The sequence below is a fragment of the Rattus norvegicus genome, chromosome 3 (assembly GCF_021556685.1).
Source record: "Rattus norvegicus strain SHRSP/BbbUtx chromosome 3, alternate assembly SHRSP_T2T, whole genome shotgun sequence".
Classification (NCBI taxonomy): Eukaryota; Metazoa; Chordata; class Mammalia; order Rodentia; family Muridae; genus Rattus; species Rattus norvegicus.
Genome location: NC_141536.1, coordinates 1,348,490 through 1,371,111, shown reverse-complemented (window position 1 = coordinate 1,371,111; position 22,622 = coordinate 1,348,490). Strand labels below are relative to the sequence as shown.

General features: G+C 42.6%; 1 long non-coding RNA gene across 1 annotated transcript in view; it reads left to right on the top strand.

Annotated features, from left to right (window-relative positions):
* LOC148006389 (uncharacterized) overlaps positions 1-19,840 on the top strand; it is a 44,177-nt gene extending 24,337 nt beyond the window's left edge. Inside the window, exon 4 of the long non-coding RNA XR_015683460.1 lies at positions 19,057-19,840. This is a non-coding gene — a long non-coding RNA (uncharacterized LOC148006389). The remainder of the gene's footprint in view (positions 1-19,056) is intronic.
* The last annotated feature ends 2,782 nt before the right edge of the window (positions 19,841-22,622 follow it).

The window sequence follows — 22,622 nt, the reverse complement described above, 5'->3', positions numbered from 1 at the left end:
CTATGTCATGGACTGCTAAGGAGGGAAGAAAGCAAACAATGACAGGGATAAAGAGTGGCTCATGATTTTAGTCTCCCTTTGGGCATAAAATTTTTATTGTCTAGTGTCCTTTTGTAGAGAAAAGTATCCAGTAGCACACCTTATCCTTGAGGTTTGTGTCCAAAACACTGCAGGAGATGCCTGAGACTGTAAATGTCAATTGTTTTTGCTTTGCTGAGTTGAAACGCAAAGCCCTGTGCATGGTAGATAATTGCATCTTATAGCATGGAGGTTTTGAAACTAGACTGTGAATGCCCTTAGGTTTTCCTGCTTTGAAGTGAGAGAGATGGGGGAAGCTGGTAGAGGTGAAGTCATACAGTGAATAATTGGCAGCTAGGGTTTGCTCCCAGGCTTCTGTGACTCCACAGTCACCATCTAAAAACATGCGGCATAATTCATTTAGACCTGGAGGCTGCCCCACTTCTAACTTTCTGTCGCTTTCTGAAAATGAGTTCTCTAAACCCATTCAATCAGTCCATATAATGACTCATAATCGCAAAAGATGTCTCTGGTCCAGGAATGTGTCCATCTTAGATCAAGTACTACTCCCTGGGTGTATTTTGTGCCCATCGTATGCCTTCCATCCTTCTTTGCTTGCTTTCTTTTTTTAAAAGATAGAGTCTCAAATTTGCTATGTGTTCAAAGCTGGCCTTGAACTCTTGATCCTCCTGCCTCTGCTTCCTGAGACCTAGGCTTAGATTCCTGATTCTCTTGCCTCTCCCACCTGAGACTTGGAGTTACACTTATGTGCCACCATGTCTGACATGCATCTTGTTTTGAATCAACACTACAACTGTTTAGGTTAGATATCCTCACTTCCAAGTGAGGGGACTGTGGCTACAGGTCAGAAAGAATAGCAGGGTTCAACCAGATAAGAACGCCACTCTGTGACCTTTTTGTTTTGTTTCGTTTGACCTAAGAATACTGAACCAGAAGTATCTTTGCTTTAAAGGTAGGGACCTAATTTTTCTGTAGCAGGGTCCAGGGAGCTCTGCCCCAGTGTCCCTTTATTCTTGTTCCTGGACCTCAGTAATGGGTTGTACCTGAACAACACTAGCCTACGGAAAGGAAAGGAATCCAAAATACCACATCATGTCCAATAGAAAAAAAATGCTCTCCTAATTATACCCTACATGGTGACACAAGCCTTTTAATCTCAGTGCTCCAGGACCTGAGTCAGGAGGATCTTGAATTTGGGGCTAGACTCCCCTCAGCAAACAGCCAACCAGAATAAGGTGTACATAATTGTGGGTAAGAGCACAATGACCCCGGTGCTAATTATACTGAGTGGACAGGCTGGGTTCCAAACAGGAACTTGTGCACTGATTTGGGGGTATCAAGGTTTATACATGTGCCCTAGAAAGAGTGTGGGATTGGCTTCAAGCTCCTTGAGTGCCTTCATCAGTCCTGGGAATTGGGCATCATGAGGACAGAGAGAATTTTCTTTCCCTCAGTGGTACTGGGGTCACCATTTTGTTAGCTAGTCCTCCACAGATCTAGAACCTCATTCTTGAGACGTTTGATAAGTTTTCAGTCCCTTCTTTGGTGGTATAGGCCATGTCTTCATTTTTCAGTACAAGACAGACACCAGGTACCTGTATCAAGTGTACAGAAGCCATTTGAATGGATATTGGTGGGTAGCAACAAAAATAAAGTTATGGTTGGGGGTCTCCACAGCGTGAGAAATGGTGTTGAAGGGTCACAGTGTGAGATGACAACGAAAAGGCTGCTCAGAGGGGCCTGAAGCCAGAAGCTTCACTGGGTTCTGAGAGTAGACTTTCTAGACACACTGACTTTCCTGTCTCCAGTTGTGCTTCCTACCTGATGGTTTGGCTTTTCCAACTTTATGTCTACTGTCACTTTGTACATTTTTAATGTTGTTCCTCTGCTGCTCTTGGGTTCCCAAAAAGCCTGGCTCAGAGGCTCCTGAACCTTTGTTTATTCTAGACTCAGCTCTCCCAGTAGCCTTCTCAGAGGTCCAGTGACTAAGGATTTGTTGTTCTAAAATAGGTATATATAAGATCACCATTGGATTTCTGGTGAATGTCTGTAATCTCAACACTCAGGGGGTGGAGGCAGGAGAACCAGGACTTCAAGGCTAGCCTCAACCACACAGCCAATTAGAGGCTACCCGCTGGTATATGAAACCTTGACTCCACTTTTCCATACATCTGCATATCTGCCCTTTGTGGCCTTCACAGTCACACAGTGTTGCTTTCATTGAACTCTACACATTGTAAGTCCCATTGGTCATGGTACATATTCCACCATGAAAGTGGAGGAGTGTCCAATGAATTTTAGCCCCAGTTTCTCAACAGGCACAAACTCATGGAGTTGTAGGGTCCTGCTGAAATGCTGCACCCCTAAAGTTCTCCCCAGTCTTCCCAGTGGCAGTGACTGTATACCTCTAGCATGAAGCTGGTCCCTTTAGTTCTTTGAGTAGCAATGACCATTAGAGGTATTTGGTGACCTGCACATCTCTTTATTTCTAGCCCTTTGAATGAGGCCATGATGTGTCTGTCAATTGTCGGTTGTCACGTTCCCTCTCCATTGGGGTTGGGCGTGAGCTAGGTGGATCCAAAGATTTTTCTAGAATTTTCTCTGTGGTTGGAGCTTCATACAGAGAGTACAATGTCCAGTGGGACAGCTCCGTTAGTGGAATTGGCAGAGCATCGGTCTTCAGAAGTCTAGATCAGGAGCTGGGGCAACCTGGGGTCCCTTGTTTATGACAGAGAAAAGTTACTTAGGTTTGCCTGTTTCTAGATGCAGACAGCAGAGCAGTTCCTTAGCACCAGGCCTTTGAATTTTAGCCTGGAAGTTGTATGTGGGTTGGGGTAGCATAGTGTGAGAAACCTGTCTAGCATATACAGGGTTCCAGGGAGTAGTGGTGGGGCAATAACAGGAAAAGGAATGTTGGTTGATTGATAGTAGATATCTTGTAAGCAAGGGAAATGTGGGTGCTGTCCTGTGTGGTGTAAGATGTTTGGCATATAATCTCTTGCCTTTACCCAGCAGGTACAGCACCCTGCTCACTTGCCTTGCAACCTGAAGACGACTGCAGAGAGCGCCCAGTGTGTGCCAAGCAGTAGATTTCTACTGGTGGAGCACCAGTGATATTGACAAAGATGTCTATCGCATGACTCTTGAGATATCTCTATATGCGTGTGGTTCTAGGGCTGGGAAGGAGGAGAGCCTTGTACATATCACGCAGGTGCTCTACTACTGCCAAGACACAGCCTAGAACTTGGTAGAGTTTTTCAGAGACAGGATCTCTGTGTGTATGTTAGGCTAGTCTTGAACTTATAAGCCCCTCCTGCTTCTGCTCTGAAATGCAAGGATAAAGGTTTCAGACAGCTTGCAGATGTGCAGATGTGTTTTTGTTGTTGTTGTTGTTTTTCTTTTTTTTTTTTTAATAGTTCCCTCTCTTGATTTCAATATACTCAAACACCAAGGTTTTCTGTTTTCCTTGCTGCCTTAGTACAGATGTGTTGGAAGAAGTGAGGTCAGGGGCCATCTTTGTGGGTTGGTGTCAGCTCCACTCATCTCAGACCTACCCTGGACTCTGGTGAGCTTTGGCTGTCCTAACTGTATAGCAAGTCACTGAGATGGGTAGATGTTAGGTCTCGCCAGTCTCAGTGCATGATGACTTTTATTTTATTTTTGGTTTTGTTGTTGTTTGTTTGTTCTTTAATTTGAAAATCTTTTATAACAAAAGTTTTTAAAAAATGTACTTTGATGGCTAGTGGAAGATGCACTCTGTCTTATGCCTTAAAATCTATTTTAACCTTTCATATGATAAATATCAATAGTCAGAAACCATATTTAAAAAGCACATGAAGGTCTTCAAGTGTTTTACCATCTAGGGTTGTAAGACCAAAAAGTTTGGTACTTCTTTTGGCAAAATTATACTCAGGAGAGTGGTTTCTGTTGTGCACAGTGTTTATCACTTTATTGTTATGAAGTGATACCCGACTGTCTCCTGAAGTGGCTGTCTTTGGTTTTGGCCACCAGCAGTGTACTAAAGTAGCCATTGTGTAATGGCCTTGTCAGCACTTGTCAACTTTGTCATGATCTAAACCCACAAGATTTAGACATCTATTATACAATTATATTATAATTATTTATTTGTAATTATATTTAGTTTACATGCTTCTGATTACTACGGGGTAGTCTAAGATAGTTTCTTCTTTAATGAATTGCCTGGTCAACCCTTTGGCTCAGTTCCTTGTGTATATTTTCTCCTGGTTCCTGCTCACAATGCTCTTTTTTCCTGTTTCCTTTGCGGTATTTTTTTCATTATCATTACAATATCTATCTATTGATCTGTCTGTCTGTCTGTCTATCTATCCAAGTCATTCCCATTGTTTGCCCTAATCTTAAGTAGTATATGAATGGACTGATAATTTCTTTATTGACTTATTTTAAAAAGTCAGTATCTTTTGTTTATCAAGTCATATACTTTGTGTTAACAGACAAGGAGGTAAAATATTCTTCTTTGCTCTCAGTTTATAATCTAGTACAACAAAACCAAGAGAATATAATATAAACAAGGGATTGAACCTAGCATAGTCGCTTACTAGCCAAATGCTTCTGAGCTCTATGCACAGCTCCAACCTCATCTTTCTAAAATTATGCTTTGTTTTTGAGATCTATTTGCCTGCAAGTTTCTGCCACGTACAGCTGAGAATAAAATTTTCAAAGTTTTAAATGCTATTAGGTTTCCTCCCCACTGCCATTGATTTTTTATTTTTTAGAGAAGATCTTCCTGTGTAGCTCAGTCTGCCATGAAATCTCAACCCTCCGCCTTAGGGTTTATAGTGCTGCCACTGGAGGCCTGCCCCACTATGCCTGGCCTACCTTGGGCTTTAAAATATTGTTTTAGATTTATTTTTTACTATTTAATCACTAGAAATATTTTTCCTACATGCATGGATGTGTATCATGTGGTGCTTTGCGCCTTCAGAGGTCAGGAAGGTGTTCGATCCCCTGGCACTGGAGTTACAGATATAAGCAGCCATGCAGATGCTGGAAATCAGTTGCCAGCACCCCAGTCAGGTCACTTACAACCACCACAGCTCCAGGTCCAGAGTATCTATGGCCCTCTCTGTAGGGACTGCACTAATACAGATTTAACCCCTCGGCCCCTTATATGCATAATTTAAAAAATCTTATAAGATGTAATTTTCTTTTACATTATTGATATTTCCCATTCAAATGTGATCTATGTGATTCTTTTAACTTTGGGTTTATTTTCATAATCTTATTCATTTTCATTTCTCACAGGGCTGTTGCCAAGCATTGTATAGTATAGATTCCTGTTATGAATAGGATCTTTTCCTCCTCCTCCATTTCTCTAACTCATGAATATTGTTGCCTGAGAAAACTTAAGATTTTTTTTCATATATCTGAAATTAGCAGCAACACTCTTAACTACTTTCTAAAGTTTTGTGTGTGTATGTATAACATGAACAGCTTATGATGATGGATGACCCGTAGTCTCTAGTCTATACACGCATGCACACACACACACACACACACACACACACACACACACACACACACACACACACGAGAAAGAGAGAGCTAGAGAGGGAGAAAGATAGAGACAAAGATAGAGAAACAAAGATAGAGAGACAAAGACAGAGACAGAAAGACACAGAGACAGAGACAGAGACAAACAGAGATGGAGAGAGGGAGACAGGGAACACTTTACTGACTGAGCTACATTCCTCCTCCCATGTTTTGTTTTGCTGTGTAGCCTAGGAATGTGTCAGGATGCTTGGTTTTGACCAAGTTTTTAAAATGTATAGTTACAGAATACTATCTATTAAGTCCAGTTGAATATATGACTCATACACAAACAGGCTTTTTGGTCTGTTTTATTTACTGTTATATCCCTAGGACATGCAAGAGGGTAGGTGTTTTTCAGTTCAATGGAAGGAAGAACAGATAAATACCAAATTTTCCATTCACAAGCACAGAGCTATAGTGATTTTGTTTTGAACCAGGCATAGTGGGGAAGTTGAAGTAAGAAGATGGTTTGTGTGTCTTCTTATTCTCTGATTCCTTTTATATCGTAGCTCTCTGCCTCACCAGGCTTCTTATTCATGAATTTTCATAACAGCTTTATTTGAAATTGCCTGGTACTGGAATGAACGCATATGTCCCAGACAATGGAATGAACTGTAACAATCACTTGGTGCACTCCATTGGGAGAGATGGCTTCACAGTTGGGGTGAATGGACTCAGACAGTGTTAAACACTTCAAGCAGTACGATGCCACAAGTATTACTTTGTTGGAATTACCTCACTATGGAGGCAAAAAGCAAATTAGTGGTCATTTGGGGTCTGAGGTGGGTAGTGAATGGAGACCTAGGAGAGGTAGAGAGAAGTATGTGTGTTAATCGGAGGTGAGGAGAAGGGGCCAGTATAGTGATGTAACTGTTCTTTGCCTGGACTGTGGTGGGGTCACATGACACATTTGACAAAAGTATGGATGAGCAAACATTCTCCAATGAACGAAGGTAAAACAGCGGAAGTCTAAACCCAGTGTATGGTTGTGTGAATTTCAGTATTTTTATTGTGATGATAGACTATGTCTTGCCATAATGTGACTTTTGGAGGAAACTGAGCAAAGCACAAGAAACCTCTTATGTTGCTTCTTACAACTCTGTGAACCTGTAGTTATGTTGGTAAACTTTTGAGATCCTGTGGCTCAGTAATTCTGAAGACATCTGCATACATGTCATGGGTAGAGGGCAACACCATGTGTCTTCAGTTGTTCTCTACTTTAAAAAATATATTTATTTATTTGCACTTTTGTGTCTGTTTTGGCTGCTCATACGCAAGTGCATTACTCGAATGCAGTGCCAGAAGAGGGCACCAGATCTCCTTGAACTGGAGTGCAGGTGGTTGTAAGCCAGGTAACACATACCCAGTGCTAGATTTACAGCCGAGCACCACCACATCCGGCCTTTACATGGCTGCTGCACACCTGAAGTCAGGCTCTTATGCTTGTGCAGCAGTAACGGTTCACAGAGGTCTCCCTAACCCTGTTTGACTGCTTGAAATAGAATAGACTTTTCTGACATTGGAATTGTAGCACCCAGTTCCTCGTGCTCATGTGTACAGCTGGTTTCGTGCTTGGGCAGTCAGACTTAGGTTTTGGTTGGAAGCCAGGTATATTTATGGTCCTTAAGACATAAGACCTCCCTCTCTCCATCTCACACCGTGAATACTTGGCCATTTCTCATCCTTCTTCTCAGCACACATTATACAGGGCATCACTGATGCAGATGGGAGCTGCAGAACTCCTGATCCACTAAGATGTGAGACATGTCATCTGCTGACTCCTGTGGTCCCTTACCGAGCCACTCTGTTAGGCTTCCCTCACCATGATGCACTTTATCCTCTAAGACTCGAGTCAGTGTGAGGCCTTCCTCTGCAAGTTGCTTCTGTCAAGTGTTTGTCCCAGCCACAAGACTAGAAGTCAGAAAGTGGAGAGATGGGCTGGGCTGTTCCTCACTTGGTTCAGAACTTGCTTGGTCCTACCATCAGATAATCCCAGGCACAGAGACTGCAGTTACACACGCTGTCAAGGTGCATTCTAGCTGCAGCATGGCTCAGGACTCTGTGCCTTTGCACCTGACTGATAGCCCACTGCGTAGCTGGACTGCATCATAGGAGATGACCTGTCCTCACCTTTCTCTAGTTTTACTTCTCTCTTCTTTCCTTCTCCTCTCTCCCCACCCTGTTTCTTCTTGTATTCCTTTCAGCAGACTGGACTGCCCCAGTGACCCTGCACTTCTGCTTGTCATGCAATGGAAGATGGCTGTGTTGCTGTCTGCTCAGTAGTGTTACAAGTGATATGTGATTGGCCAGCATCACCCTTTTTATTGTTCTTGGGTAATTTTCCGTATTCCACGTGTTTCTCCTGAAAATAGATGTTTGAGTTGCTTTGTTTTTATTACAAATGAAACATGTCTGAGAGACCAAGGAGGGGCATTCCTGACTAATGGAGCACATATATGTTTAATGTCTTAAGAATCTTCTGGGGGTTTCTAAAGTGTTCCTACCATGTTACCCTCTCAGCAGCAATGCATGGCACATTCCATCCTTCCTCAGAGTAAGAGGAACTTCCAGAGGAACAGACGTGGCTTAAATCAGGAAAACAAATTCACTCAAGAAGAGCTTTGAATCACTAATAAATGTTGACTGAAACACAGAAACATGGTAGAACCAGTTTGGAATGCCTCCTGTGTCTAGCTAGTGTCTGTGGACACTCATGTGCTCTTTTTTTATTTTTTTATTTTTTTTTTACTCTTTCCCGGGTGTTTGGACAGACCAAGGATACAGACATGCATGCCTGAGGACATAATGTTTTAATTATACAGATGTGTGTGGCATCCAGCTTGAAGTTCTCTGTAAACAGGGCCAGCTGTTCCTGACATTTTCCTCTTCTCTGCTTTTTCTTTGTATAGAGGCACACAACGAAAAATGATGATTTCTGTTCCCTCTGATCAAAGACTGTTAACCTTTCAGCTATAGCCTTTTCACAAAGCCAAGAACTACTCATTGAAGGGGGGAAATGGGCCTGTTGACATTTTACAGGATATTTTGAAATGTTAAAGATCTTTTTGAGGGTGGGGCCAAGGGCACAGACACCTGTAATGTGTGCACTGTCCTGAGTGTCCTTACATTCTCAGGAAACAGGCGGCTACTGCTTTGTGTGTACTCTTGGAACACACACATACCCTCCTGAAAAGACCACAGTTTGTTGTGCTGATAGAGGGGGCACGTGGTAGACTGGGCTGAGGCCTTCACAGCCTCTGTTGAGGGAGTAGTACTGGGGGGGGAGCCTTTCTCTCCGGTATTCTTAAACAATGCTTGTCATTTGGGGCTTTGATATGTTGCTTAGGCTATGACTTGGCAGGACACTTCCATAGAGCAGGACACACAGACTGGTATGGTACCAAAGTGGCAGGAAGGCAGTTTTTTTTTTTTTTTTTCATTTAAGAATTTAAGAGGAGGGCTCAAAACCTCAGCACTCTGTAATTTTGGTCAATCGTCATTGGCTATCTGTTAGTCTGGCAGGCATGAGTTTTAAAAACACGAAAACAGTATTGGAAAAGGATGTTCTGGCTCAGGGGGAAACCCAGGCTTTGCCAACCTGACTTTAAACATCTCTTTTCATAGAACTTAGCACAGCTAGTGATGCTGGGGGTGGGGTGGGCAGTGTAGGGAAGAAACTTAATTATGCAAATTTTGATCTTAATGCTTTATTTGTATGTTTCTGGGAGGCTGTTCTTTAATCTCTAGAGCAAGATTGCTCAGAATTACCATATATTCTCATTAATTTCATTAAAATTATAGCAAAGGTTGTTTTTGCTATAATCAAGAGTGATTTTGATTAATACTTAGGAAATCAAACCCCTCGCCAGCAGTGGGAATGAGAACAACCTTTTCAGTCAGTCGTCCTTTCTCTTCCTTCTCACCCCTTCGCAAAAGGCCAAAGATACAAATGCACCAGAGGGATTTTTAAGAGTCTGCTTGCGGGGGCTGGGGATTTAGCTTAGTGGTAGAGCGCTTACCTAGGAAGCGCAAGGCCCTGGGTTCGGTCCCCAGCTCCGGAAAAAAAAAAAAAAAAAGAGTCTGTTTGCTTTTGCAGATAGTTCTAAGGAAAACACTCCAAAATGGGAGTCCATTTTCCTCTCTCTTGAGTGTGAAGAAAGAACACACGTGTGCACACCAGCCTGCCTTGGCTGGCAACAAACAGTGCCAGGAGCACACACCCTCTCTTACAGGCTAACTCTTAAGTCAGCAGAGAATGCTGGGAAAATCTAGAAGATGAAGAAGGTAACATACCCATGTACCCATGTAAAGAGGACCTGAAAATTGCAGACAGGTATTAGATAAAAACTAACGGACCAGTCGAAGATGATCTATCTGTGCTTTTAGAAACCATACCTACTGAGGCATCCCACATTATAACTTGCTCTGATTTCAAAGCCTAGTTTGACACGTGTATTTTTGTGCTTATGATCTGTTCATGAGCGTTCATTAGTACACTATGTACAGTGTGAGGAGGAGCAGGTCATTGAGGGAGAAAAAGATACTGGAAAGATAGTCATTTGACACGCTATAGTTTCTAATGTTTCAACCACACCCTCCTCCATTTTCCCTCCCTTCTTTCCATTCTTTTGAGTACTGATGCTGGAAACCATGACCTTTTGTGTGCTAGACAAACACTCTGTCAATGATTCTCTGTTGCCTCCTTATTGATCTGTGTAATAATTTTTGATCATAGGATAGGTGTTAAATAGTATATCTTCACTACCTCCTCCTTCAAGGTGTGCTCAGTACTCTAATCAAAGACAGAACCCATTTGTCCATTGTCTTTTTCCTTGCCAACCTCTATGGTTCCTGCTTTTAGGAAAAAGTGGGGCCAGCTTACAGGTTCAGAGGTTCAGTCCATTATCATCAGGGCGGGGGCAGGACAGTGTCCATACAGATGTAGGGCTGGAGAAGCTGAGAGATCAACATCTTCCAAGGGCAGATAGGAGAAGACTGGCTTGCAGGCAGCTTTTAGGAAGTCTTGTCAGACTATTTCTTATGTTTGGACACTGTAGGTATCTGTGTTGCACTGCTTTCTTAGGGCTACTGGGACACAATGGAGTTAAAGTATACATTAACAACTGGCCACACAGCAACATTTGATCCATTAAAGACTGAATACATGACAGTATGTATTATTTACTTCTTTATTGCTTTGAAAGACACCATGGCCAAAGCAAATTAAAAATAAAATTAGGATGATGTTTCCAGAAGGTTAGAGTCCATGATGGCAGAGAGAAGCCATGGTGTCAGGAGCAGCTGAGAGCTTACATTTTGGGTAATTTAGTGTGAGCATGAGTGAGTGTGTGCGTGTGTGTATGTGTGTGTGTGTGTGCGCGCATGCACAAGAGTGTGTACATTTATGTGTATGTGTATGTATATGTGTAAGAAGAGAGAGAGAGAGAGACAGAGAGACAGAGAGACACACACACAGAAAGAGAGATTGATATGTACCATGGTGCCTGTGGAAGTCCAAGAAAAGTTATGGAGTTGATAATTTCCCATCTCTACATTGGTTCAAGGAATTGAGTTCAGGTTATCAGGGTTTCTGCTTTTTATGTAGAAGATAACTGTACAATAAACTGGATAACTTAAAATTTGTAAAGAAATAATAATTTTTTCCAATTCCCCAGAATAGAATTCCCCAGAGTTCAAAATATCAGCAGAGCCATGCTCCTGAGTGTTCCTGGATTTGAATGGAATCCTTCCTTCCTCCCCCCGCCCCATTCTTAACTACTTTGTATCTCACTAAAATATAAGAACAGCTAACCAGTTTCCTGTGGATAGATGTGATGACTTGGAAACCTTTCTTCTGGATTTAGATTAGTGTGAGCAAAGGATGTGTCCCTCAGGTGAGTGGAATGCCATTCTTTGTCACCTCAGCTTTCACAAGTCCTTTGTAATCACAGTAATTGCAAGACGCTGTGCAGACGACAGGGCCATGGTACAATGTTCACAAATGCCAATATGTAGCAAAGGCCTAATAATACACTAGGTGTGAATTATGAACCTCAATTAAGGCCTTTGCCAGTCATATTGCCCAGTTAGAATATACATAATTGTAAGTAGGACTCCATTTTTTTTTACAAAAAGAATATTTGCTTGTTAAAACTGTGACATTCAAGAGTTAACTTAATAGGATGTGGAAAGATTTCCCAATGAATACTGCAGACCTCAGAAGAACAAAGGCGAGCACATGGTTTATTTTAAACAGATGTCACCTGCTGTGGAAACTTCTTTCAGGCAAAGAATACAATGTTCTTACTGTTCTCCAGGCCTGTGATGGATTGTTATATACATAGGAGAAAGGGGGAAATAGTCTCTCTATTTCTGCCTTGAACTTAGATGCCTAAAGCAACACAAATCCATCCATTAACATTTTGGGTATTAGGCAGCTGAAAGATTCCCACTAGAATAAAGTTCAGCTTTAGCAGCGTTGTCCTCCTCTGAAGGCTCTAGTTTCTTTGCCTTTCCTGAGTTTGTTCTTATTGTTTGTTTTGTTTCTTTTTGTTTTGTGAAATGTGTCTTCATCTCATGGATCATGGCTCCTTCCCCTGATCCACTGACTACATGTTGTCTGATTATCACTCTTCTTTTCTTATCATGACCCTAGAATTCACCTTGAGCCTGTCCAGATAATACAAGATAATAACTGTATCTCCAATACCTTAGAAGCTAGCTTAGTTACATTTTATAGTAATTTCTGCCTCATAAAGTATCAACTGTGTATGCCCTGACACTCGAAATGAGAACACCCCTGAGGGACTGCATGCATTACAGGAAATTGAACATTATATCATTAGCATTGTGTCATGATGTCACACTTTTTATTTTACATAAAACCACAATAGATTCTCAGAAAAGATCATATCTAGACAACTTCCATATATGGTTTTAAAAAAATGTAAGATCTTATGAAAACCAGAAATGAAAATTCCACAATATGTGTGTTAAGTGCGGGGTCAGCTGAAATGACTCAGACCCATTGCAGGGGCCTAAGTACTTTTTCCTTCCACTAAGTGGTGGTTAATGAGCACACAGTAAGCTAAATGGACTGTGCATGCAGTCTTCTTCTTTTGTAGCCTGGGTTCTGCTATTTTTGCACAGGTCTGGTATTCATGTTTTTGCATGTGTCTCATTTGGTAATATCTATGTTACTCACAACACAGGTCTAAGTGTGACAAACATGTTGAGTGTACAGTGGGGTTGTGTCTCAGCGGCTCTACCACAGGTGTCTTGCCTCAGGCCTCTTGGGCATTCTTTGTGCAGAAATGTTAGAACTCATCTACCCAGTGATCCCACAGGGATGTGGGGAGATAGCCAGGACATAATGATTCTCTGGTTGGGGGGGAGGGACATGATGCTTTAAGTGTGTTTTAAAAATTATCACTTTTACTTTTGAAATTATAACATAATCCCAACATTTCTCCATTCCCTCCACTTCTCCTCCCACCAAACCCTTCCATGTGGGCTGGAGAGATGGCTCAGTATTTGGAAGTGTATTTTACTCTTCCAGAAGAACTGAGTTTGGTGCCTAGTACCCTTGGCAGATGGCTCACAACTGCCTGGACTTCTAGCTCACAGGCTCTGATGCCTCTGGTTGCCTTGGGCATTCACACATACACAGGATAAAAATAAAATAAAATAAAATGTTAAAATGACTCCCATCTACTCTTGCTAGCTCTCCTTCAAGGCCACGACCTCCTTTTTCATTAATTGTTGTTACATGCAACTATGTATAGATTTTCCTACATACATAAATATAACCTATTCAACCTGTCTAATGTTGCTTGTATGTTTATGTTTTCAGTACTGACTACTTGGTATTGGGTAAAAATTGACCTGCTCTTCCCCGGGGAAGACGATCAAAGTCTCAGCATTTCTTAGTTGCATGTAGTTCTTTGTGTAGAGTTGAGGCTTCACGGGCTTTCATCCACTTTGACATGTCTATTAGCTTGGTAAATCAATTAATTTATTGAGGCTTAGTTACTGAGAAGAAACTGTGTGACTGAAAGGTAGGTGCATCACCAAAAGCTCACCACAGAGGCTGGGGAGAGGGTTCAGTCCGTAAAGTGATTGCTGCATTAGCACAGGAGTCTGAGCTCAATACCGAACACCCACGTGACAAGCCAATGCTAGTGGCACACACTTGTGCTCTCATTGTTGGTGAAAGGGGGAGAGCAGATCCTTGGCACTGAGTAGCAAGCTGACTTGACTTAATTGCTATGTTCTGTGTATGTATGAAAGATTCTGTCTCAAAAAAAGAAGGGCCTTCAAATACCCACAAAGGTGTGTGTGAACCTAAACATAGAAACATCCACACACACACATACACACCTGCACATACATCTACAAAGTTTGGTTTTGAAGTTCCACCCCAGCATGGGTGATGGCTCACCAAAGCTGTAGACATAGAGCGCTCTGAAAAATTTACAGGTAGCCCGAGGAACCAGAGGCATTTTGTTAAGTTTTATGTGCCCTACAAGTCTACCTTCTCACTCTAGGAAGGGATTAGCAGTGACTGACTTTATGGAGGACCATACTTTGAGCTGTTGGAAGGGACAAAAGTCCTTAAAGAAAACGGTGTGCAGTAAAGAGTCACAGGGTAGGTTGTAGCTAGACTGGACTAAAATCCTTGCCCTGCCTTGTTTAGAGCTGCTTCAATCCAGTCCGTTTCTATCTTCAATAGGCCTCCTTCATGATATACCTTCCTCCTCTTCTTTAAGGTAGGGTTTCAGCGTGTAGCCTTGGCTGGCCTAGGACTTGACACGTACACCAAGCTGTACTTGAAATCGCTGTGCATACCAGGCTCGCCTTGCACCTGTAGTAGATCGTCTGCTGACTCCCAGTTTCTGGGAGTAGAGAGGCTCTCGAGAGGACCTGGATTCAGTTCCCAGCATCCACACGATAACTCGCAGATGCCTCTAAGTCCAGTTTTAGGGGGTCCGATGCCCTCTTCTGATCTCTAAGGATTCTTGCACAATCATTGATTTTTTTCTTTGTGTGTGTGTGTGTATCATATTAATAACATATTAAATAAATAAAAAATATATTTATTTCTTGCCTATGTAGGTGCAGAGTATCACTCTTTGCCTTTGCTGAGGAAAGGTTTCCTCTTTCAAATTAGCTGCCCCTAAGCCATCATCCAGCTCACACACAAGTCTTGAATCTCCTTATGAGCAGCAGTAATTAGATGGACCAGAACATGAGAAGGGGAGCGGAGCAATAAAACAGGCAAAATAATTTCGCATTACTTCCAGACTGGTATCTGCTTAATGGACTGCTTGTTCTGTAAGTTGGGTTAGCATTCAAGTGTGTGTTTCTGGGGTAGTGCTTGGGGCCCAGGGCTAGAGAGAGAACTGTCCATCTCTACTGGTTTATGGTACTGTTAGTGTCGGTCAAGAGGATAAGATCTCCAGTCTGAGTGGGGACTGGTTCGATCCCTTTGGTAAGGGATCACCATAGAAAGGTTGGCTCACCAGCTAAAACCTTACTGAAAAGATAGAATGGTTTTTAAAATGAGACACTGTACTTTCTTTCCCACGATTCCCACCACCATTGTTCAGAAGCTTACCGACCAGTCATGTAAAAGTTCCTAAGTCCTACCCTATGACCAAGTCAGAAAAGCATACATATTTTTCACATTTTCTATCTCTTTTCTAAGTGTTCTTTCCTTAGTACTGGGGTCTTTATCCCCAGCATTTTGGGCCTCCCTACTCTTTCCTTAAAACCTGTAACCCCACATGTGGCTGCTTGCTGGCCATGAGTCTTACCTCCATGGCAGCTTAAACAGCACGGCATGGACCTTCTCCTTTCTCGTCCTCTGGGAGCTGCTAGGGCTTTACAGCTTGCCAGTCCTGGGGTTCTTCTTCTGAACTCTAATAAATCGTCCTTGTGGTTCTTTGTGAGTCTGTTTTTAAGTCCTGTTGTCAGTGTGACTCCGAATCCCAGAGGGGACCTTGATCTCCCCTGTGTCACTGTGGGAGGAAGATTATAAGAGTTGGATTTGATAATACTGAATCCCATGTTCAGGATTTGGAAGTAATATGTAAAGGACTCTGAAAAGAAGCAAGACTTGGCTACTAGGCTGTAAGCTTTTGACTCAGAAACTTTTTCGGTGCATTTGTAAGCTTGGCACTAGCAGTAATCGCCAGGTTGTGGAGAGGGTCCACCTGACCCTGTAACTTTGGGCAGGTTGAGTATGGTACACTGGGTGGTTCCATTTAAGTGGGGCTGACAGTGCTGTTTGGAGGGGTATATGGGAAGATTTGGAGGGAGGGAAGGGAGAAGTGTTGTAGTTATAATCTCAAAAATAAAGGGCCTTTTGCACACACCAAGTACATGTGCTATCACCAAGACATTTCCCTAGTCTAATAACCGTTTTCTGTATTCATTTACCTAGATAAAGCTTGAGTTTTTTTCCCCATACCTTGGCTACTGTGAATAGTTGTGCACTGAGCGTGAGCGTGCAAATGCCTCTGATTTACCAACCTCAGTTCCCAAGCTTCATATAACTGGATTATAGGATAATTCTATGCTTACTTTTCAGGAGTGTCCATACCATTTTCCATGGGCTAGGATTAAAGCTAGCTTCATTGCACTTGTAGTTTTTGTTTCGTAAAAGATAAGACTTGTCGTACATTATCTCTTAATTCATCGGTTGACCATAAACATCATTTCTTTGTGGAAAATGTCACTTAATTGCATGGGTCATTCTTTAGCTGTGGTGAAGCATTTTGGTTGGATGCATGTTAGTCTCCTTGTTTTGTGGTGCTGGGAATTGAACCCAGGGCTTTCCACTTGCGGAGTGAGCTCTTGGCCTGTAAGCTCTGCCTCACTGCTGCAGTTTGCTCTTTTGCCTATGCTTTGGGAATGCTCTTCAGGAAACCATAAGCCAGACCAATGCCCGCTACTTCTTTTAGTACCTCTTCAGGATTGGGTATCACATTTAATAAATTGCAAATTAGTTATGATTCAGTTACTGTATTGGAATAAAGGTCTAATTTTATTCTTTTGTGTTTTCCCACCAGTGATTCCTGAAGACACTATCTTTAACCCTTTGTGCATTTTCAACTCTCCATAAGAGTTACGTTCGACTTTATTTCTGGGTTGTGTATTTTACACTACTATTATTTTGCTTTTATTTTTGGCAGCTTTGTAGCATACAGGTCAAGTACCGCTTATACGGATTTTAGATCATTTTGTATTTCTGACTTTTATATTATCGCCAACTTGTAGTTCGTGCCTGTCACTGACCAATGTTGGCCCTGTCACTTTCCGCACTGGCCACACAGGGCTTTCACTTATTCTGAACTGCGTCCTAGGATTTGTGATGTGTGATTTTATTTGTTCTGTTCCTCAAGTGCTTGTTTAAAATCTAGGCTCAGACTTGAAAACTAGCTTTTCATTAAGATTTTGGTTCCCAGCATCCATGGCGGGCTGCTAGGTCTCCCTCCTAGGGAACTGATATTCACATCTGGTTTCCAAGAGCACCTGTACCTATGTCCACAGATACACATATATATGTAATCTTTAAAAATTAAAAATAAAAAAATTAAAATCTGGACTCTCCCATTTGGGACAAAGTGTGTGATATTCAGCTTTCTGAATTAATCCTTGTATACAACCGTTTCTTCTGTGGGGTTCCAGAAATGACCCAGCAGTAAAGATCACTGACTGCTTTTCCACAGGACGTGGGTTTGTTTGATCCCTAACATCCACATGACAGACCACAGTCATCTGTATTCCAGTTGTAGAGGACTTGACACCCTCTTCTGGCCTCTAAAGGCACTGCATGCATGCCATGCAGAAACATACATGGCGTGCCAAAGCATACACATACACACACACACACACACACACACACACACACACAACACACACAAACACACACATACACACCCGCACACACACACACACACACACACACACACACACACACACAAAGGAATTTCAATCGTTTCCTTTAGATTACCTACTTTGTTGTTTTTTAAACATGCTTTGCTCTGCTTGGCTTTCCCTTTGTTCTGCTTTCTAGCTTTCTGAGGTGTAACATGAGGGCTGATGTATTGCAGGCTTCCAGTCAGGACTGCTTTCCATTTGAATGTATTGTGATCCCATTTGCCCTTGTCTCTGGATCCTGTTTGGTTTCCGTCTAGTTGGTTTTCCTTGACTTATGGATTGTTGAGAAGAGTGTTGTTTAATTTCTACATATTTGTGAGCTGTCTCTCTCACCATTCAGTTTTCGTTTCATGCTGTTGTAGTCAGAAAAGAGACTTGATATGATCCCACTCTTCCATAATCACCGCTGGAATGTGCTTCATGTATTAGCACACGATCTATGATGTTCCCTATGTGTGCATTTGCAAAGAATACTCGTAAAACCCACTGTTTCTCCCCATGGTTAGGTCATCCATTTGATGATGGAAGTTTCCTATTACTGTGTTACATTCTATGTTCATATCTATTAATGATTGCCATATATGTTTGGGTGCCTGACAATGGAGACACACACACACACACACACACACACACACACACACACACACACACATGCACATATCTCAAATGCATTTGACTTGTTGCTGAAGTAGCCCTTTTGCATTTTGTAATGATCTGTTTCTTTCTATCACAATGGAGTTTTTGACTTCTGCTTTATTTTTTCTTGGTGTAAGTGACCCGTCCAGCAGGTCCAGTTATTCAGGGTCCCGAAGAGGCCTTCTACCTGTGTATCAAATGGGGGTGAAGAGAAGAAGGAGACCAAGCAAAAGTTCTGTTGTCAAGGTCTCGTTTATTGGGGTGAACGTTACAGCTTTTAAGGTTTTCAGGTAGGGGGAGTGTCCTTAGTGAAACACAAAGGATGGAGGGAGAAGGGCATTCCAGCAGCGAGAGCAGAAGGTGAAGAGGTCATGCGATGGAGACGCTGGAGATGTCTGGTGTTTGCTCAGACTGAAACATCCTGTGAATGTTATCTTCCTGTGCCGTAAATTCATGGGAGAGGCTTTTGTCCAACACTCTCAAGACTTATGACAGTCATTTCAAGGTTGAACATCTGTGGCCATGCAGCCAAGAGTCACGTAGACACTTTGAGCCACAAAGCGGCCAGGCCCAAATCCAATACGGCTCCCTACATGTAAGTATAGCTACTTTGGATTTTTGTTTTCCGTTTGCATTCACGTCCCCCTTTTTTTTTAAATGACAAACACCATGTCAAGAGTCTATTTTAGCATCAGCCTCAGTGGTGAACACTTGCCTAGTACATTCTAGGTCCTAGGTTGAGTTCTCAGAACCACAAATTATAATGGTAAGGACAAAGAAAATATTACAGTCTTTCCTTCATTTTAAAAACTACCTAAAAATTAAAACTACCAAAAAACTAACTTAAAATTGTCTTCTTCTTTGCAGGATATGGAGACTTCGATGATTTTAATCTGGAGGATGCACTGAAAGAAACTTCCTCAGTAAAGCGTGACTCAAACAAACAAGTCCACCAAGCAAACACAAGTGGTCGGCCATGCACCACACTGACAATCTTGCCTTCAGAAAAGTACACGCATATGAGACTAGCTGTACCTCCATCTACCTGTTTGTTCTGTTGTGCAAGGCTTGTGTCGTTTTGTCATACGTGTGTCATCTTCCTTTTACATTTAGAAAATTTCATAATTTTCATTATGTTGAAACCACAAGAGAACATGCATCTGCCTTCGCCTTTTTTCTGCTGTACAAAAAGAGAACTCCGACCCGTTTCATTCCTCTCACTGTTTTGTTTTGAGACAGGGTCTCTTGATTCAGCCCGAGTTGTCCTGAAATTCTCTGTGCCGAGAAGCCCGGCTTTGACTTGGGTCCAGTGCTAGAGCAACAGTGACTCTTGGCCACTGATGTGCATTTCTAGCTTCAGAACCCATGACTTTTTATGATTCTTCAGTGTGATCCCCACAATGGCCTCGGGGACCTATACCGAGACCATTCTCACGATGTGACTTCCGTTAACCATAAAGCAGCCACTGTGTTTTACAATCTGCTTCCTTTCGTCCTCCCTTCTCCCTTCAGAGAGCCACTTTAGCACCACGACTAGAAGGACAGGAACAACCAGAGCCCCATCAAATCCAGCAGGTAATGAGGTGTGGGAAGTGAGGAGGCCAGACTCACCTGAGAAGGGACACAAGGAGGGACTCGTTAGGACTCCATCTGGGACAGGGTCAAAAGGAGCCGTGTAGAATTTTTAGCAGCACATATGAAAAGTTAGCAAAGGCACCCATGTGAATGTTAGATTTAATTCAACAGAATCCCATCTGGTTGGTCACTGTGCCTTACGTGAAAGCCATGCATTTCCACTTCCCTATTGCTTTGGGTGACGATGGCTGCCAGAATCCAGGTACAGGAGGCAGAAGGGGTGAGCTGAACTTGACTTAAGCCCCAGCCGATCCCCATAGCTCCCAGGTTAAACATGAGCCATTCATAGACGAGCAGAGTTGGGCAACCTGAGGCCTAAGGAGAAGTCTTCAACGAAGATATTCAGACGTTTTCTTGAAATTCTCTAAGTTTTTGAAGATCTCGGGAGAGTTTGTGTATGTGGGTCACATCTATAAATACTTCTCATCTGAGAACTTAGAACTAAAAACTGATATTAATCCGAGGAAAATAAAAAGCCGTATGCATTGACATATGTGGTGGGTTTTTATGAGAAATAACTGTGCTTATAAGGTGAAAACATAATTTAGAGTAATGAATGACACTATTTTATAGTTTTCTGTAATGTTTGGCTTCAATAGAATGCATCTGGATTCTTTGTGTGTGTGTTTGTGTGTGTGTGTGTTTGTGTGTGTGTGTGTGCATGTCTGTCTGTGTGCGCCTCTGTGTGTGTATGTTTGTGTGTTTGTATGTGTGTGTGTGTATGTCTGTGTGTGTATATGTGTGTGTGTATGTCTGTGTGTGTATATGTGTGTGTGTTTGTGTGTATGTGTGTATGTGTGTGTGTGTCTCTGTGTGTGTGTGTGTGTGTGTGTGTGTGTGTGTGTGTGTGTGTGTGTTACTGTGAGACAGACCTAGGAATCACTATGTAGACCACACTTTACTAGACAGACCAGACTGGCCTGAAATTCACAGAGATCTGTCTACCTGCCTCTACCTCCCCACCCCCCGACCCCTGTGCTGGGACTACAGATATGTGTTACCACTCCTCCTGGATTTTTAATATTTGCATCTGGACTGAGCAGTTATAAGTTCCTGAGGTTCAGTACAACATGCGGAGAAAATCCAGACTCATGCAAATGTGTAGGAGAAAATGGGGAAAGAACTCAATGTGCTTTTTTTCTTTAGTATTTTCTTATTTATTTATTTACTCCCTTTTTGTCCAAATTGCTGCCAGTTTCCCTGCTCCCTTACACAGTCTCTCCCTCTATCTCGCCCCTTCTCCTCAGCGAGGGTGGAGCCCCCAGGGTATCCGTCCCCGCTCCCCACCCCCCCTCACCTAGCTGGCACATCTAGCCTCTTTGGGGCTGGATTCATCCTCTTCCACTGAGGCTAGTAAGGTAGCCCAGCCAGGGAAACAGGATTCACAGGCAGGCAACAGCTTTAGGGACAGCCCCTGCTCCAGTTGTTTGGAGCCAACGTGCCCAAGCTGCATATCCGCTACATATGTGTGGGGACCTAGGGCCAGATGTGCATGCTCCCTGGTTGGCGGTTCAGACCCTGAGAGCTCCAAGGGTCCAGGTTAGTTGACTCTGTTCATGGTCCTTTGGAGTCCGTGACCTCTTCTGGTCCTTCAGTCCTTCCTCCAGCTCTTCCATTGGACTCTCCTATTCTTTGAATGGATCATTCACAGTTTGCTAGCGCTGTGCACTGGTCACTTGGAAACACTGATATCCCAACCAATGCACAATGTAATATATTACAGAATCACCCCGATTCCTGTTGCCACCTATCTCATTGAACAAAGCGTTCAGTCAGTCATACAGGGTGGCACCACCTGTAATCCCAGCACTGTGGAGGCAGAGGTGGGGAGAATACCAAAAGTTTGAGGATAATCCTGTTATGTATTGCAAGTTCCAGGCTACTCAGGGTTACAACAGCAAGATCTCTTGTCCAAAAACAAATAAGCAAATAAATGATGAGTAAAACAATGATTTAAAAAACCACCTAGATATTGAAAAACTGCTCATATCACAGCCACCAGCAAGTTTTTGGAAAACTGTCTTAAATTCCAAGTTTCGTTATTGGCAGCAGATATGATCAAGGGAGGCTGCAGGGATAGTTCAGTGGCGCAAAGCACTAGTGCCTGTGTGGCAGCATTCCTCTTGGAGGCTCTGCGGGGGAGTTATTTCTCTCCTTTTGCCATATACATTCTTTGGCTTATGACTACTTCGTTCATCTTCAAAACCATGAATATGCCAGTGTTTCCTCTTTCAGTTTGTCTATTTTTCCGTATCTGTAGCTCAGGCTCATTTGAAATTTGTTATATAATTCAGGCTGCCCTTCCAAGTCCTCCTACTCCTGAGTCTGCCTGTCAGATTCTGGGTTCATAGGTGGGCACCACCACACTTGGTTCTCATGGATCTTCTGTGCATACAGTCCTGTCACCTACAGACCGTTTCAATATCCTTTCCTCATTCTTGCTAGGACTGCTGGTACTGCATTGCATAGAATTGGTAGATTGGACACGGTTGTCTTGTTCCTCAGGTTAGAAGGAAATCTTTCAGTGTTTCCCCCTTGACTATGTACCCTGGTGCCTCATCCTGTGTGGTCTTCATTCCGTTGGGTGACATCGCTTTCATCTTCGTTACTTTTCTAGTTGCTGTAAGAAAGCGCCAGGGTGGAAGTCGCTTAAGGGAAAGTTATTTTTGCCCAGTTTGAGTGATGATGGCATACACTCAGCTCACTCCATCACCTGTGTACAGGCTAGGATCTCAGACCGAAGAACCATGTCATCTGCCAAAGGTGCTTCTTTTCAACACAGTTTACCGAGTCAAGAT